This window comes from Caretta caretta, chromosome 8 (assembly GCF_965140235.1).
Source record: "Caretta caretta isolate rCarCar2 chromosome 8, rCarCar1.hap1, whole genome shotgun sequence".
Taxonomy (NCBI): Eukaryota; Metazoa; Chordata; order Testudines; family Cheloniidae; genus Caretta; species Caretta caretta.
The window spans coordinates 46,324,738-46,340,536 of NC_134213.1; the positions used below are offsets into that span (position 1 = coordinate 46,324,738).

The 15,799-nt window shown below is 36.7% G+C and overlaps 1 protein-coding gene and 1 long non-coding RNA gene across 8 annotated transcripts in view; one reads left to right on the forward strand and one right to left on the reverse strand.

The window, feature by feature from the left end:
• DNM3 (dynamin 3) overlaps window positions 1-15,799 on the reverse strand; it is a 347,110-nt gene that overhangs the window by 200,712 nt on the left and 130,599 nt on the right. The gene's annotated exons all lie outside the window — the stretch shown is intronic.
• LOC142072991 (uncharacterized) lies at window positions 3,927-10,551 on the forward strand. The gene is made up of 2 exons (XR_012669634.1): window positions 3,927-4,431; window positions 10,156-10,551. It is a non-coding gene; the product is annotated as an uncharacterized LOC142072991 (long non-coding RNA).

Sequence of the window (15,799 nt, forward strand, 5' to 3'; positions counted from 1 at the left end):
TTTAGCACAACAAAAGTTGACCATTGGCTCCTACTCTGTTTCTGGTCTCTTTAGCTAGCTTTGAGCCATTAAAATAGTTTGCCTCTCACCCCATGACTGCTTAATGTCTTTAGTAGCCATGAGACCTTTTTAAAGGCCTTTGGAAAGTCTAAATACATTTTGTCACCAAGTTATCCTTTATCCGCTACTCCGACACTTCAAGAGAATTCTAATAGATTAGTGAGACATGATTTTTCTTTGAAGAAACCTGGTTAGATCCTATCACATCATGATTTTCATGTGTTTTACTAATCTATTTTTAAGAATCTTTTCAACCAGTTTACCAAGTACCTACATAAGACTTACTGATCTGTAATTCCCTGGATCACCCATAGGAGCTTTTTAAAAATATAGATTCAATATTTGTTACCCTCCAGTTCTCCAGTATAGTAGCTATTTTTAATGAGAGAATGCACATTATAACTAGTAGTTCAGCCACTTCATTCAGTCACATTCCTCCTTAGAGGCTGAATAAACCTAAAGTCCTTTATAAATAGAGGAAAGACTATGACGTTGTTGTGCATATATATCCAAGACTGAAACATTCCTGAGGTTTGCAGCCAAAGCTGCTCTGCCCTGGACAGTGCCATGTTGCTGCTCACACTATGTGGAGACCTGCCAGCTCGTAACAGGGAGAACATATCAGACAGTGGGTTAGACATTGTACTCTCGACAATACTGCTCTTGGTATTAGCATCAAAAGAAACAAGAAGTTGGCTGGACTTCCGAAGAGCCTTAGCTCCCTCCAAGTTAAAATGAAAGAATATTTTAGGCTTGTGGACAAGGACCTCATTGGGACAACTGTGCAAGCATGACAAAAATCTTGGTAAGAGGATAAGAGTCAAAATGAAAGTTTGTCTCCATCTCTGGAAGGACTGCAGGATGAATTCATGGTACTACTATAATGCTTGAAAAATGTCGTATAAGCTTACTCATTCTATGACCTACCAAGAAAGTGACCTTCCACTTAAGAAACTAAAGCACATCAAGTGACTCAAAAGGAGTTAACAGCTTTGTCAGGAACATATTAAAATCCCACAACACAGAGGGGGTTTTAAATGGGTAATTTAAAATGCCTCAGGCACAATGTAAATCCGATGATGAGGGTACAGACAATGGTTTGCCTTTGATTGGTACATGATAGGCCAAAATAGTCGCCAAGTAAACATGGATAGAATTAGTCTTACAATCAGACAAATGAAGAAAACAGGTAAGTAGCTGTTTTTTTTGGGGGGGGGGGGAAGAGGCATTTAAAAGAAGGGTCACATGGGCTTGAACCACACCATAAGGTTTTTCCACTTAACGCTTTAACATCCATCTGGTAAACAACCTGAAACACCTGCTCAGACACCACATGTCTGGAGCTCTACTCTGTTAGGAACTTTCAAGGAGAGAGCTCTCAGGCTAGGATGCAGCAAGGTGCTCTGGTTCCATTTACTCATTTATGGCAAGGCTCTGTCTAATGGAACTGGTCATCAGTCTGCAACACGATTCAGAAGCATACTTGCCTGAGCCAGTATGGGGCTATTGGAATCATTAAGCCATTGCCTTTTGTTGTTGTTCAGAACCTTTGTTACCAGAAATGGAAGAGCCTGCCTCTCCCTGCCTGTGAATGGAGAAAGCCTCTCTTACTAATGCTGTCTTTTACTGGTATCGTTTACAGAAGTTTGTCCTGGTGACTTGTGAAACAATCCATCTCCATTGTCACCCCACTGGAGAAAGATCTGATCCACCGTACCCTCATCTAGAGATCCAACAATGGAGATCAATCACTGGCTCAGTCTCTCTGCAATTATGTCCTCTTTTTCTGCTAGTAACTGGCAACCAGGATTATATCTTGAGAGAAAGAACCTGCTCCCACACCTGCAGGGCTTCATGACACAGGAGCTATGAGCTGTTGCCTCCCTGTTTGTTACAATTGTGTCAAATTTTGTTAAAATTTTAATTCAGGGCCAGGTCTCTGAAGGTTCTAACTTTACACAGGTTCCGCCTCATCTCCAGAGCTCTGATGAGCAGCTGCTGTTCCTGGAGAGACTAAGCTCACTGACTAAAAAGCCTCTCTGTGTAGTGTCTCCATCTATCTACCTTTGGTACTTATCACATCACAGGATGAATACGTTCGAGGTAAGCAGCATTTGAATGGGTGGAATCTGGAATTCCAATCCCAATTGGGAATTATCCCTGGCCTGTCACCAAGGTAGAGTGTCTGACAGGTCACCCATCGCTTATTTCTTTTCTTTGGCCTAGGTCTCTGAACCCGTGCTCTGATAAAAGTCAAATCCTACTACTTTGTCTTCCACATTTACTCATCATACTCCTTGAAATGAGAACTCTGTTACCTACTTCATCCAACTCTATGGATACTATTGTACCTTTATTGTATCTCTACATGCTACTTGTATTAAAGACACTGCAATCACCCAAGAAGCATTTTCTGACATTTTGGTGTAAAAGACACTATAGCAAAGCATATATTTCACTGCATAGCAGAGTTACTCAATCCAACAAATGTTAGAATTCATGGGGTATGTATTTAGATTTACCAACCAATTTCTTTCAAAAGCTATTTAGGACGTTAGTGAAAATATACCTTTTAATATTGACTTAATATTAATCCATTTGTGTTATATCAACAAGGTATCTATGTAGAAAGAGAGTTAGTGGCATTGATTAGGTAGGTTGCATTTAAAACCTATTTTGCAATCTTCCCTATGTTTGACTTAAGAAGAGTTCGCAAGCTGAATTTACAGATAAATCTTAATTTTTATCCGACATTGTCCTTGTTCTAAAACAAAGGAAGTAAAACGTTTGGAATCAACAGGCAACAAAAAGTCGGCAGGAGAACAAGGGTAGATCCCTGTGGGGGGAATATCTTAAAATCTACGGTAAAGTCATACTTGGCAAAACTCAATAGATCTGGTAAACATCAAAGATAAAATTTAGCAGGATAATTCCATCAAGTACCATTAAAAGAAAAAATGGGACCAGCAGGGTTACCAGTGAAAAACAATGCCAGGCCTAATAGCACTGATCTACCAGAAGCAATTTATTATGACACCAGAAATAGCTATTTTCACAGTGACTGCTTGAAATGAAAACTTTAAAGCTTCTTTAAGTCTTGAGCTATACCAAAGTATTCAGCCAGCCAGCCAAAATAGCTGAAGGGAAATAGGAAGGCCACATGTGGAACTAATTACTCATGTAGAGGCTATGACAAAGAACATTTCTCCAGACTTTTCATGGGGGCTTCACTTTCAGGAAGTAGCTATAATTACTGTTCAAGTCTAGAGCAGCCTGCATGCCAGTGACAGTTCCAAGAAAAAAAAGAAAAAAAAAAGAAAGAACCTATTTGCCCTTTCTTAGTCTGAAACATCAAAATATAAAGCATAACTGGAGTTATTAAAGAAAATCAAAATCACTGGCATATTGCATTAGCTTCTCGAAAGAAATTCTTTTCACATATTAGTTTTTGCAGCCTTTACAGAACAGCAAGTTTTGTTTCTACATTAACTCGCTCTCTGTTGGCTGCAGTGAAACTGTACATCTTGACTTTTTACAGCTTTTCCATAGTGGGGCCCACTTCCTGCCCAGTTGAGGAAAAAAATCTGGCCTGAAGATGAAATGACTGCTTAACATTACACTAAAACATCTGGTACCATTTTATACACAGACCCATGTCTGAGAGCAGGCAATTCTAGCGGTCTCACCAGCGGCACAGTGCATACCCAAACCTCCCTAGGGTGACATCATCCCATATATGGACTCTCAGGCCCAACCCTCCCTCTTTTCCTGGTCCTAAATTCATTGCCAGATCCCCAGTCTGCTGCAAATGTGCCACGTCAAGACTGGAAATCACAGCACTTCAGTGTGTTTCAGTGAGTGCTGCAGAGTTTGAGGGGAAGCTGAGCAGAACCCTGATACAGGAAGGCAGTTTTTCCCAAAGACTAAAAGAGGATTTAAAATAAATAAATAGAAGCGTCCGGAGATCCTGCTCCGTCGCCCCAGTGTTCAGACTACCTGTTCAGGACAATGCTGTTGTACAGTAGTCTGCACATTGGTTAGACTGGGCAAGGGAAAGCAACGACATGGACTTTGGGGGACGACAGTTGCTATTGCCAAGGAGAAGACCATTATTGCTCCTTTCAGATCTCATATACAGTATTTTTCTTCACAGGTTTTACACACTAGGGAATAAGAAACGCTAAGGGACACTGAGAAAGGAGGACTCCAGAATAATGCGGGGAAGACATTCTGGTAAGGCCTACTTTTGAAGAACACCTGGCCTGTGACCTGGCGAACCTAGGTGACTTCCCCTCCCCCATTCTTCCAGTCATGACTGCAAGACAGATGGAGCTCTGGTGATTTACTAAAACGTATGCAAGAAAAAGAGAGGTATATCTATATCTATTACATCGAGAGGTGTACATAACTAAGTTCAGTTATTTCCATGTATTTACTTAAAAATAAAGCTTACTTTTCCCCAAACTAAGAAGGTAAATTTAAGTTTTGTAGACTGTAGCAATTGCTATGAATATGTAAGGTGTAACTCAATTAAAAACAATTCTGAAAAATTGATAAAAATATTAATTATAAATAACTTCTTATGAGTTATGTAATTTTAATGACAATTTAACAAAATTATTTCTGCATTAATAGGGTAAAAATATTAGCAAAGAATGTGTGAATATTAATATTACACATTCTAAAAGATTTATTTATAAAAGGTCGTGACAAAACTGTAATTATATTTGAAATGAAGCTGAAGCTTCATTAGATATTTGAAAATATATGCAATATACGTTGATGAAAAAAAGAAAAAGTGACAGCTAAATATAGCAAGATGCTTTGCCAGCTAGAAAATTGAAATCTTGGACTGGCAAAGGAAATCATCCCTAGGAGAACAGGCTGAGATAGCAAAGCAATAAATGAAAAAATAACCCTACTAACTTTTAATGTCACAATACATGTCGGTGCATTGTTTACAAGAGCCCAGCACAAAACGATGGTTGCAGCTTTCTTGTCTATACTTCGTATTGCTGATATTTCTTCTTGCATTCAGAATGATAAGTTACTTTGTCTCAATTCCCACTGATAAAAATGGAATTTGTAAACGAATGCAGAAGTTTTCTTTGGTGAGTTTCCAGCTGTCCTGGTAGGGGAAAAAAGCCCTCAGGCTGAATGAAATCCCCATGGAGAGAATAATACAAAAAGTCTGGACTGCAATTTGATACCAGTTGAATTTCAGAGTCAGCTCCCAGATAGTTAATACTGGTAACAAACTACTGCAACTCCAAAAAATAAAATAAAAAAATAAAGCCCAAAAGTATTCCCTTCTATATGATGCTTGTTATTTATATGAAGATTTTGAATGAGTATACTACAAACAAAAGAACTATAAATAACTCCATTACAATTACTTTTTGCAATATGTATAAGTAGGGATTTTTAAGCAACCTTGATGCTGTGTGATTTTTATAAATATATATAGTATTACCTTTCTAAGGGCTCTTTCAAAGCTCAATAAAACCCTTCCGAGGAGCTGCTATCATGCAGTATTAACTTCACACTCCCAACATGGGTTTTCATATAGTTTATGCAGTGAGAATTCTCTCTGTCATTTCCCCTACCATCCCATCTAAGCTACTGTATTTTAATTTAAAAAAATTTCTTTATCCACCTTCTTTGGTTTTATTTCACAACAAATGATTATTTTGGGAGCAAAATTATTTTTTTATTAACAGATTACAGTGTGACAAGAACGATTTCACTCTTGTATTTTAGAGTCCTGATCACTAAAGTAGTAACACATTTAAAAGCAAAGTTATTAACAGAAAAATCAGAAGAGACATGAAAAGACAAAGGAGTGAAATTGAATTCATACAAATGTTAATCTTTTATTCTCACTTCTCACATGAGAGGTGTTTTAGGCATGGCAATTCTTCAAAGCTTTATGGTTTATATTGTAAGTGGTAGGAACAATTTTAGGTTTTAGAATATTTGGTTTACATTAAGACAAATTACTTAGTTATAATTCCAAAGGAAAGAGATTGCCCTGCGCAAGCTATTTCCTTTTTCTTTTTATAGTCAATTTTTCAGCTTTCAGAGCTTGCAGACCAGAATCACAAATCAAGAAAAAATTTTATCTATTCAATTAGAACCATTTAATTAAGCTAATAATGTTAAATTAAAAAAGCCTGAGACAACTCCTGTAATTAGGAAAAGATGATGAATGGCATATGGAAATGATGCGTTTCTCTTCTCTAGTCTATTATTTGAATTAATCTTTACGTTAAATGACCTTTCTGTATTTAGGAAGTGTTTACTCCCACCTCTCCTCCTCAAAGTTACATTTTTAGCCTGTACGGCTGAAGGTGGTGGTAGGGATGACCCCTGGCATGAGTTTTGGAAAAAGGGAGGGAGATTGCAGTACACAAAGCAATAGATAGGAAAAGAAAGAATGTATTGTTAAGGAGCAAGGAAATATCTACTTCAGCACAGCAAAAGAGTTTCATTCTGTGAATTGAGTAACCGTACTCTTCTTGATCTTAACCAGTCAGGAAAAAGTATGTTTCTTTCTTTCTGTTGCCAACACTTGATTTGAAACTTATTGTGAAAGACTATTTGGGGGGAGGGGGGGGGAATGAGTTTATAAAGTACAGTTTTAAAATACTCATACACACACAATATACAGATTCTTCAAGAACAAGGATAAAACACTAAGGTTTATGATGACTGAGAAATATGAATTGTGTTCAGTGGGAAATTTACAGTGTGGACATAGTTTAATTCAACCCAACACTGTACTCAAATCTGTTGCATGCAGTGGATAATCTGATTTGAGAAAAAAAAAAAGTTGGATTTTAACAGAAAAAGTACAACAGAAATGGCAAATTATAATATGTACAACCATTTCACCACCAACAGGTCAATACTGCCGTATGACAGATCAGTTATTTTGTTCTCTAAGAGCAAACACCTTATCTGTTACATCAAACAAAACTGAATGGAGGGAGGGTAGGGAAAGAAATATTTTCAAGCTTTCTGATTAGAACACTGCTCCCTTAATTTTCAAAAGGGAGACCCACACAGGAATTGAAGGCAGCCATTTCTTGACCTTACAGAAGTGAAATATAAATCCAAACAAAGGCATCCAAAGGCAAAAACCAAAACGTTTCTTACAATGGAAAAGAGTCACAGATATTGTTCAATCTTTTGTCAGTATGTTCCCCCTCCCGCATTGTGTAGGACTAATGTGTCCATATTTTTGGAAGACTAAAAGATACTACCTTCTCAGCGCACATACATACACTTTTCTCCAGACCACCCAAGTATCATTGCTCGGTGGGAACTATTATAAACAACAACAACAACAAAAGTCAAATACCAGCATTTTCAAATGTCTCTATATTTTAAATGGTAAAAGGTGATGAGAATGGGGGTGGGGAATCAAATCTATTAATCAGAATGCAGAATAAATAAAAAAGACACCAACTTCCTAGAGGATCTAATTTCTAGTCTTTAAAAAAAAAAATTAGATGAAGTCTTCCCTTTTAGGAATACCACCTTTTCCTTCTCCAAGAACATAGCCTTCAACATGACTTGCAAAGAGTTTTACTTACTAGAACTGTGTTGCATAAAAAATTCCAAGTTAAAATAATATTAAGGCTTTAACCTGCAAGAGACAGGAAATACCACAGTTAAGGTTGGAAAACTTCTTAATTCACTCCAACGTGCCTTAGTATTGCATTTTGTGCTACATGGTATAAACTATCTAAAACCACACACTTGGACAAAGACTAGTAGTAGTTGCAATATGCATAAAATGAGTTACAAATACATTTCTGTCTTAACTCTGAATTTGCCAGCTACTCACAGTTATCAGACCTATTAATGATGTTTTAATATATGTTCACAGAAACCTACTTTCTGTTTCTGAATTTTCTTTTCCTTACTCACTATTAGTAATTCAAAATATTTCTATGCTTCCATAATACCTTTAAAATCTATATTTACCTAATAAATCATATAATTTACTGTGCCCTTTGGTATATCATACAAAGAAATTTTTAGCCACATTTTAGAAGTACTATTATCAGTTCAGCGCAAGATCTTTGTAATACCACGGGTGTCTCTTTAATAACGTATACTTATTAATTGACAATAATAGACTAGTCATATGGAGTACTAAATGAACTGCTTAATATAAAGAGCAAAACACACTTGCATCAACTCTACATTTATAACCCTCAGTCCATTTTAGTTGATGAAGTCTCCCTTTGTATGGTCAATAATCACTGACTACAAAACACAAATCAACTCAAACTGCCACCCTCCCATAACACCTTCCTCCCCACTCAGGCACCCCAATACCTGCTCATAGACACTAGTCCATATTCTAGGCTAATGTGGCCTACACGTTCTTGTTTTTGATCCTCTTGTGTTATTGATTCCCAGAGGGTATTTTTACTGCACAATTGTTTTGGCATTCCAAGAAAGCACAATATCAAATCAAACACAGCTAATTTTTCCCGCCGTGTAAAGATTTTGAGCACCCAGTCTACATACTAAAGCAGCTGAAACTTTCAATGACCAAAGAAACACTGCTCTTAAAACTGATATGTCACTTATTTTTCATGAAAGCAATTGATTAGTCCACATTATGATCTTATTCTTTAAGTTTCCTTTTAAAATGGTCAAGCTGTAGGAGGGCAAAAGTACTCAATTCTAATTTCACTTGGAACTCGCTTTTTTTAACTATTGTGTTTTACCACAATAAATGTACATTGGCTTAGAATGGGAAAAGGCTTAAGACATAATATGTCATATCTGACTTGGCTATTTATGTATTGTAATTTTTAGTTTTTAAAAAATAGACCTAATTCCAACTTGCTAAATTTAAATCAGACTGGTGATTCATAAATTTCAAACTGATCTATTATCTATAGATGTGTCAGTTTGCTTTATAGAAATCTAGTAACTAGCACCAGAACACTACAGCAGATTTATATCAAATTTATTACATGATGTAACATAATTTATAATTATTTATATAGTATATTTTAAAATTGTAAAATATTTGCTTTTGCCTTTGATAAATTCAGGCCTTTTTACGACCAATTTTCAGATAAATACAACATATGTTTTAGAAACATCTAAATATACTAGAAATGAACAGCAATGATTTAAGGAAAAGTATTTTAAAACAGAGTACTTTAATTTGTATAAAAGTTGATATAGCTTTCTCTTTAAAAATCTTTTAGTAGAAACCAATGTTTGAGGTTTAAATGTCTTTTCAAATTACGGCAACATCAATAATTTACTGAAAGGCATTTCAAATGTAGGTCAAATTTCACTAAGTGTATTTTGGTGCTTTACATGTGTAACATTTCAGCAAAGCAACACCTTTTGTAGGAAAGGTGTTTGTTTGCACATTTCTGTTTTGTAGCAGAACCTACATTGAATTGAAAGACCTATATTTTAAGCCCAGGACTGCTCTTTTATTTTGGTTTTCACATATAAAAAGTACACATTTTGAAAGGAATAGGAATTAAAATTATATGCTAAACAATGTATTAGTGAAATATGCTCCTTTTGATTGTTCCAAAGCAAAACCCTCACATAAATTTTTACACACACACACACACACACTCTCTCTCTCTCTCCTTCCAGAATATTCTTTATTGGGACATTCTACATATGGTTGCTTCCATCTATACAGAATTATTTGGTTTTGTTTTCAGTATTTAAGTTTATGGTACTTATCTGTTCCTCGAAAATATTTACTGTATAAACATATCCTTTATCTTGAACTTCAGTATTTCTGTGTTTCCAAGAAGAGTAAAAACATCTGGTTAAATTACTACACGCTGTGCAAGTACAGTATCTGGGAAAACGCTTGTATGAACTGGATTTAAAATAAACCATGGTTTAAGTCATTGTTCTTCTTAACAATTTTAATGTGACCATTCTGTTGAAATCCTATCCCATATGCATGTCAGCACAATTATAACTGATGTAAAATGCATATTTTCTGAATAAAGTCAAACGTCGTACTTGTTCCACAGCTCCCTAATGTTTTAAAGTTTAATTCTGTTATTTGTGTTCCCCCCAACAAAGTCCCCAAATCTGGAATGGTACAGACTGATTCTTATCAGCCGGTGAGGAAAGGACCCCCTGATGGATCCAAGGGACTGGCTGGACGGAGTTGTCATGTGTCTGCCTGTCTACACTTGCTGTGCAGAACATCCTCTCACCTGTACAGCAGGCACAGACAGGCAGTCACATGACAACCCAGCCTGAATGACAACCAGCCAATGAGAGATCAGCTCTGACAGACTATAGCATCTTCACCAAGAGCTACAGCAAAGAGTCACTTTCGGATTTAAGTCTGCTGGTTCAATAATTAACTCATGTGTACTTTTTATTATTAACTTGGGCAGCATATTGAAATCCACCCAGAGTAAAATGAACGGTGCCTATCAAATACAATAAAACCCACTGCTGAAATTTTTACTGTGCTTTCAATAGTACTCTTTTCCTAGTTGTTCTGATTAACTCACTAACCATGAATTTTACTTGTACCCTGCTTTGTGGCACCATTGCAAATGGGAAGACGAAATACATTTCTCACGTATATTTTGATAACAGCACATGAATGACTCGAATTTTATTAGATCATGCAAAATTAATTGTATACATGCTGATCATACAAAAAGAGGAAGTTATTCTTTGGCTAGTAAATGCTATTAAAAAGGACACCATAAGATTTCTGAATATTTTTCCCCTCTTTAGTATGTGGGATTTTATTTCCTTCCGGAACAATGAAAAATCCACTTCCTCACTCATTTTCTGTCCTCCATCACAAGACGCACATTATTTTATGACTGTAGCTCAATTGTAAGTTAAATTAATAATACACAGTTCCTCACTAATGTTGACAGCATTTTTGTCTTTAAAAAAAATGAAGCATTTGATTTGGAAACCAAAAAAAAAAAAAAAAATACAGATTTTGTAAATAAAGGGAAGAAATAAGTCAAATTTCAGTGGTCTCAGCCAAGGGTCCAACTCTGCATTCCTTGTACCCCAAAGGGTGCCAGTGAAGTTGATGGAAGTTTTGGGTTTCCAGAGAATACAGGATTTGACAGTGTCATATTAAACATGGGACATTTTTTACAAAGTGCATCCTTTTGTCTGCAGTAAAGAACATTAGGTTCACAAAGGAGAATGGCTCTCCTCAGCCCCTCTCCCAAGTCACACTGCAGCAGAACTTTGTTAATTCTCACTGCTCTATCCACAAACCTTAGAATTTGAACACAAAACCCCACATTCTTTCCCCCTTGTTGGCAAAGTAATAATAGCGGAGAGCTAACTCATATTACTAAGACTTCACTATTTTTACAAAATATACTGCAGACTATCCAAGTTATAACTTATTGTACTAATTAAAACTAGTCAAATAAATGACTGCATTAACCTTGCACTCATTTGTTCAATAAGACCCCAAACCTACACAAACTATTACACATGCTTAACTTTTAACAGGCGAATAGTCCCCTTAAAAATCAATGGGATTACTCATCTGAGTAACTTTAAGCATATAAATCAGTGTTTGCAGGGCCTAATTCACAATGGACCTTCCAGTCACTCACACAAGCAAGGTTCTTCTGCTTTCTACAAACTTTTCTTAGTATCTGAAGACTGATCAAACTCATATTTTTGTTTTCACCAGGAGTACAAAAAGACCTTATTCCTCTGATTCTCATTTAACGATCATTAAGATTAAAAATGCTGTACATGTATTTGAACAGCAACAAAACAATATCAATAAAGACCCATAGAAATAAATTGCTTTATACTTATCCATGCAAGTGGGACAACAAATTTTGAAATCCATTCTTACGGAAATGCATTATTTGCCAAAGTAAGTTACTTCAAAATAAATTCTACCATGGGTTCTTTAGTACAAGGCCCACAGCCAACAAATAAAGCTTCTTCAAATAGCAGGAGAGTACAATACCTGCTTACATTTTTCGGATGCCTTTCATCCCAAAACAAGTCCCAGACTATACAAAGCATGGTTAGTATTGTTCCTTATGGGCACATGCCTACATTAGAGGAGCTGCACAGCTACATTGTCCCAGCAGGCATTGTACCCCAAGAAGGCACAATATAATTCAGAGCTCCCTGACATACAGGGAGAGCACAGCTGCTGCTACACTCTTTAATGGGGTGCAATGTACACTGATTCCATGGCCAGCCAGCTCTGCTGCTTAGTGTAGCAATAGGGGGACCATGGGTCCTTCTCCTCACCCCCTCTAGAGAGGTTAACACTGCCATAGACTAGATTTACATGGACACTGTGCTCACGCATCTGCAAGGACTGCAGTAGTGACTGGCATCTGCTTAGGAGGCACAAGGGGAAGTGACGTCCTTATGTGCTTTCGCTGTGCTCATCTGTGAAGAGCCTAGTCAAAATTCAAATCCCTAAATTCAGAAATCATTTCATACACTGCTGAAGGCCACCAGTCTTTGGGTGAAATACAACAGTACACAGCAACCATAATGAATAGTTTAGGACAGCAAGTGACAAACAACATATCCATTTGAAACTAAAGAGAAAGTTTAGGGAAACAAAACATAATTTGTTCAGGAAACCAGAGCTCACATCTCCTGCTCTTGTGAAGCAGGCTGCTAGTCTTTTAAGTACCACAATGGTCACGTCCTCGATTTTAACTGTTCTCATGGAACATCAAACAAGCAGGGAGCTCAGTACTCTTCACAAGTTCTCAGGCTCTAGCTCAGTAAGCAGTCTTGATTAATGCAGTACAGCAGCAGACACTTCCAAAAGTGTTTTCGGGAACTCTGAAGCCTCCCACTGAACACAGATAGAAGACTCAAGAATTCCCAACCATCTTTAAGGTACTTCTAAGTTCCTGAGACAGCACTTAGTGAGACTGGTTAATTTAACCGCACTACCTTTCAATAATATGCCAAGGCCTTCCGTATAATAAGAATAAAGAGAAGGCTGACATATAATACAAGGCTATAGAGTTCCACAGAGAAGTTTTGGCATCATCATTAACCAAACAAGTGATTTGTTACCACAAGTCAAAGACAACAGAATTTCCCCATGATATAATGCAGAATGTGGGTCTGTAGGAGTTTCAGTAACTTCTACATTATGATTAGAGTATTAACCACCACTCTGTTTTCTTCAAAGAAATTTTTAAAATGCCATACAACACGCCTGTTTTCAAACTTGCACATTCACAAAAACACCCATAAGTTTGATTTCTTGAATGCTGTTTTTATGATCTCATAATAAAGTAACCCAAACAACATCCCTGCAGTATTTTGAAGACAAAACTGCCTTCTCATAAGTTTCCACTGTAGTCCTCAATTCCTTCCTTCTGATTTATTAACAATGATCCTCTTTTCAAGCATGTAGGTAACAACCGATTACATTAATGAGAATTATATGTTTACACTGAAGATACTTTCCTACAAGTCTTAATCAAAGTCAAGGAAATTCCAAGTTAGCCTTGCTCATCCTCATCTGTCATACATGGGTCTTCTAGGGATCTCACAATAGCATATCACCTCTGTTGTGCGCATGCTATAATATCTAAGCAGAGGACGACAAGTTATAGACAGAGTGGAAATTTTAGCATTTAAAATGCCTGCTTTTGTCAGTTTAAGTTAGATCCGTAATTTTTTTCATTGACATTTTTGAAAAATCCTAATCATAGGTTACCGGTCTTGTTACCAGTAACTCATAGAAAAGAATATATATCAAAATATAAAAATAGGTTTTTAACAGTGCCCTCCTAAAAGCATGTCCCTTTGTTATTTCCATGCTTGTTTTAAAGAAAGGTTTCAATTCCCCTGAAGAATGCTCTTTCAAGAGAATGGTAGGCCAAGGATGGGCCAACAGCAACAGATACAGGCAGTGAGATAATGTTCTTTTATTAAGATTTAGACCACAAAGTAACCCAGACCTTTATTTCTTAACAGAAAGAATAAAAAAATATATTCAGTCATTGTCATGGTGGAATAAAATCAGTGAAGGCAAAAAATTTCCTGCTTCTCTCATCTGTCATTATGATTAGTTCATAAGAACAAACTGCAGAAAACAGTAAATCTGTCTTCAAGTCCGTCCCTCAGTTATAATTAACAAGCAATAGCCTTCCTAAATATTAACCTAGGCCATCTGAACCTGCTATGAGAAATATCTCTACTTACCTTATAAAAAACAACTTTACTGTGTTTTAAATAGCTAATATAGTCACAAGATTTGCTCCATAATCAAGTCTGAAATGTATTGAATTCACCTCCTACAAAGTATTGGGAAATTGAAAATATGAATGCTCTATGTGACTTACAAAACAAGGTAGGTGAGGCAATATCTTTTATTGGATCAACTTCTGTAGATGGACAGGACAAGCTTTCAAGCTTTATAAAGCTCTTCCTTAGCTCAAAAGCTGGACCCTTCCACAAACATAAGCTGGTCCAATAAGAGATACTACCCCACTTACCTCATCTCTCTCGCACCCTCGGACCAAGATGGCTACAAACTGCAAACATACATTACTTAAGACATTTAAAAATACATTAAATTGGGTATTACATTTTCAGTCCAGTCTCATCAGCTTCAATAAAAATGAATCATAGCCTTCAAAGCCAACTTAACGGGTCTAATAACTTCTGAATATATACTTTCCTACATGGCTACAGTCTTAATTCATATTCTGTATATTTTCCCCTTGCATGAAGAACTGACTTAGTCAATTAACAGTAGATTTTCTTAGAAGAATCCATCCCAAAATCATAGAATATCAGGGTTGGAAGGGACCTCAGGAAGTCATCTACTCCAACCCCCTGCTCAAAGCAGAACCAATCCCCAATTTTTGGCCCAGATCCCTAAATGGCCCCTTGAGGATTGAACTCACAACTCTGGGTTTAGCACGTCAATGCTCAAACCACTGAGCTATCCCTCCCCACTCCCTCAGTGGTTTGAGCATTGATGTGCTAAACCCAGGGTTGTGAGTTCAATCCTGAAGGGGGCCATTTAGGGATCTGAGGCAAAAATTGGGGATTAAAAATAAGGACCAGCTCCTGCAAACACTACTACTAAAGTCACTACTTGTGGTAGCAAGCACTATACTCAGTGGTTGCAGGGGCCAGGCCTTGACACAATGTGTTACATGTAAAGAAACTGCATTGTAAGATTTCTACCCAGTGTGTCTAGAAGCAAGGATGCTGAAGTATAATATTAATAAAGTAAAAACAAAAAAATTAAGGGAGGCAACAGTGACAACAACGAGCAAGACAAACGTTGGAAACTGACTTTTAGAGCTTGCTAGAAAAACATTTTCCCCCTGCCAAAGATGAAATTTTCTTCAGAAAAACCCAAAATCTTTCCAACTGAAAACTGCTGAAATTTGAAAACATTTTGGGTTTTGGCTGAAAAGTTCCAGTTTCAGATGAAAATACAAACATATGAAGAAAGCGCACACACTGAAAATTTGTGTGTAACTGAAGACCTGGTTTTCACTTGAAAATAAAGTCGATGGAAAATTTTCAGTCAACCCTACTAATTTTAAATTGAAGACATTCAAGCACAGAACAAAGAGTCCCATAGTTAAACTTTTATTTAAGAAAAATTAAGAACAGGACTACTGTAGAGTAGTGGGGGTGAGGGGTTTCAAAATGTAAGCCTGGATATTTAGGTAGTTTTACATCCTCAAGCATGGAAGCAAAA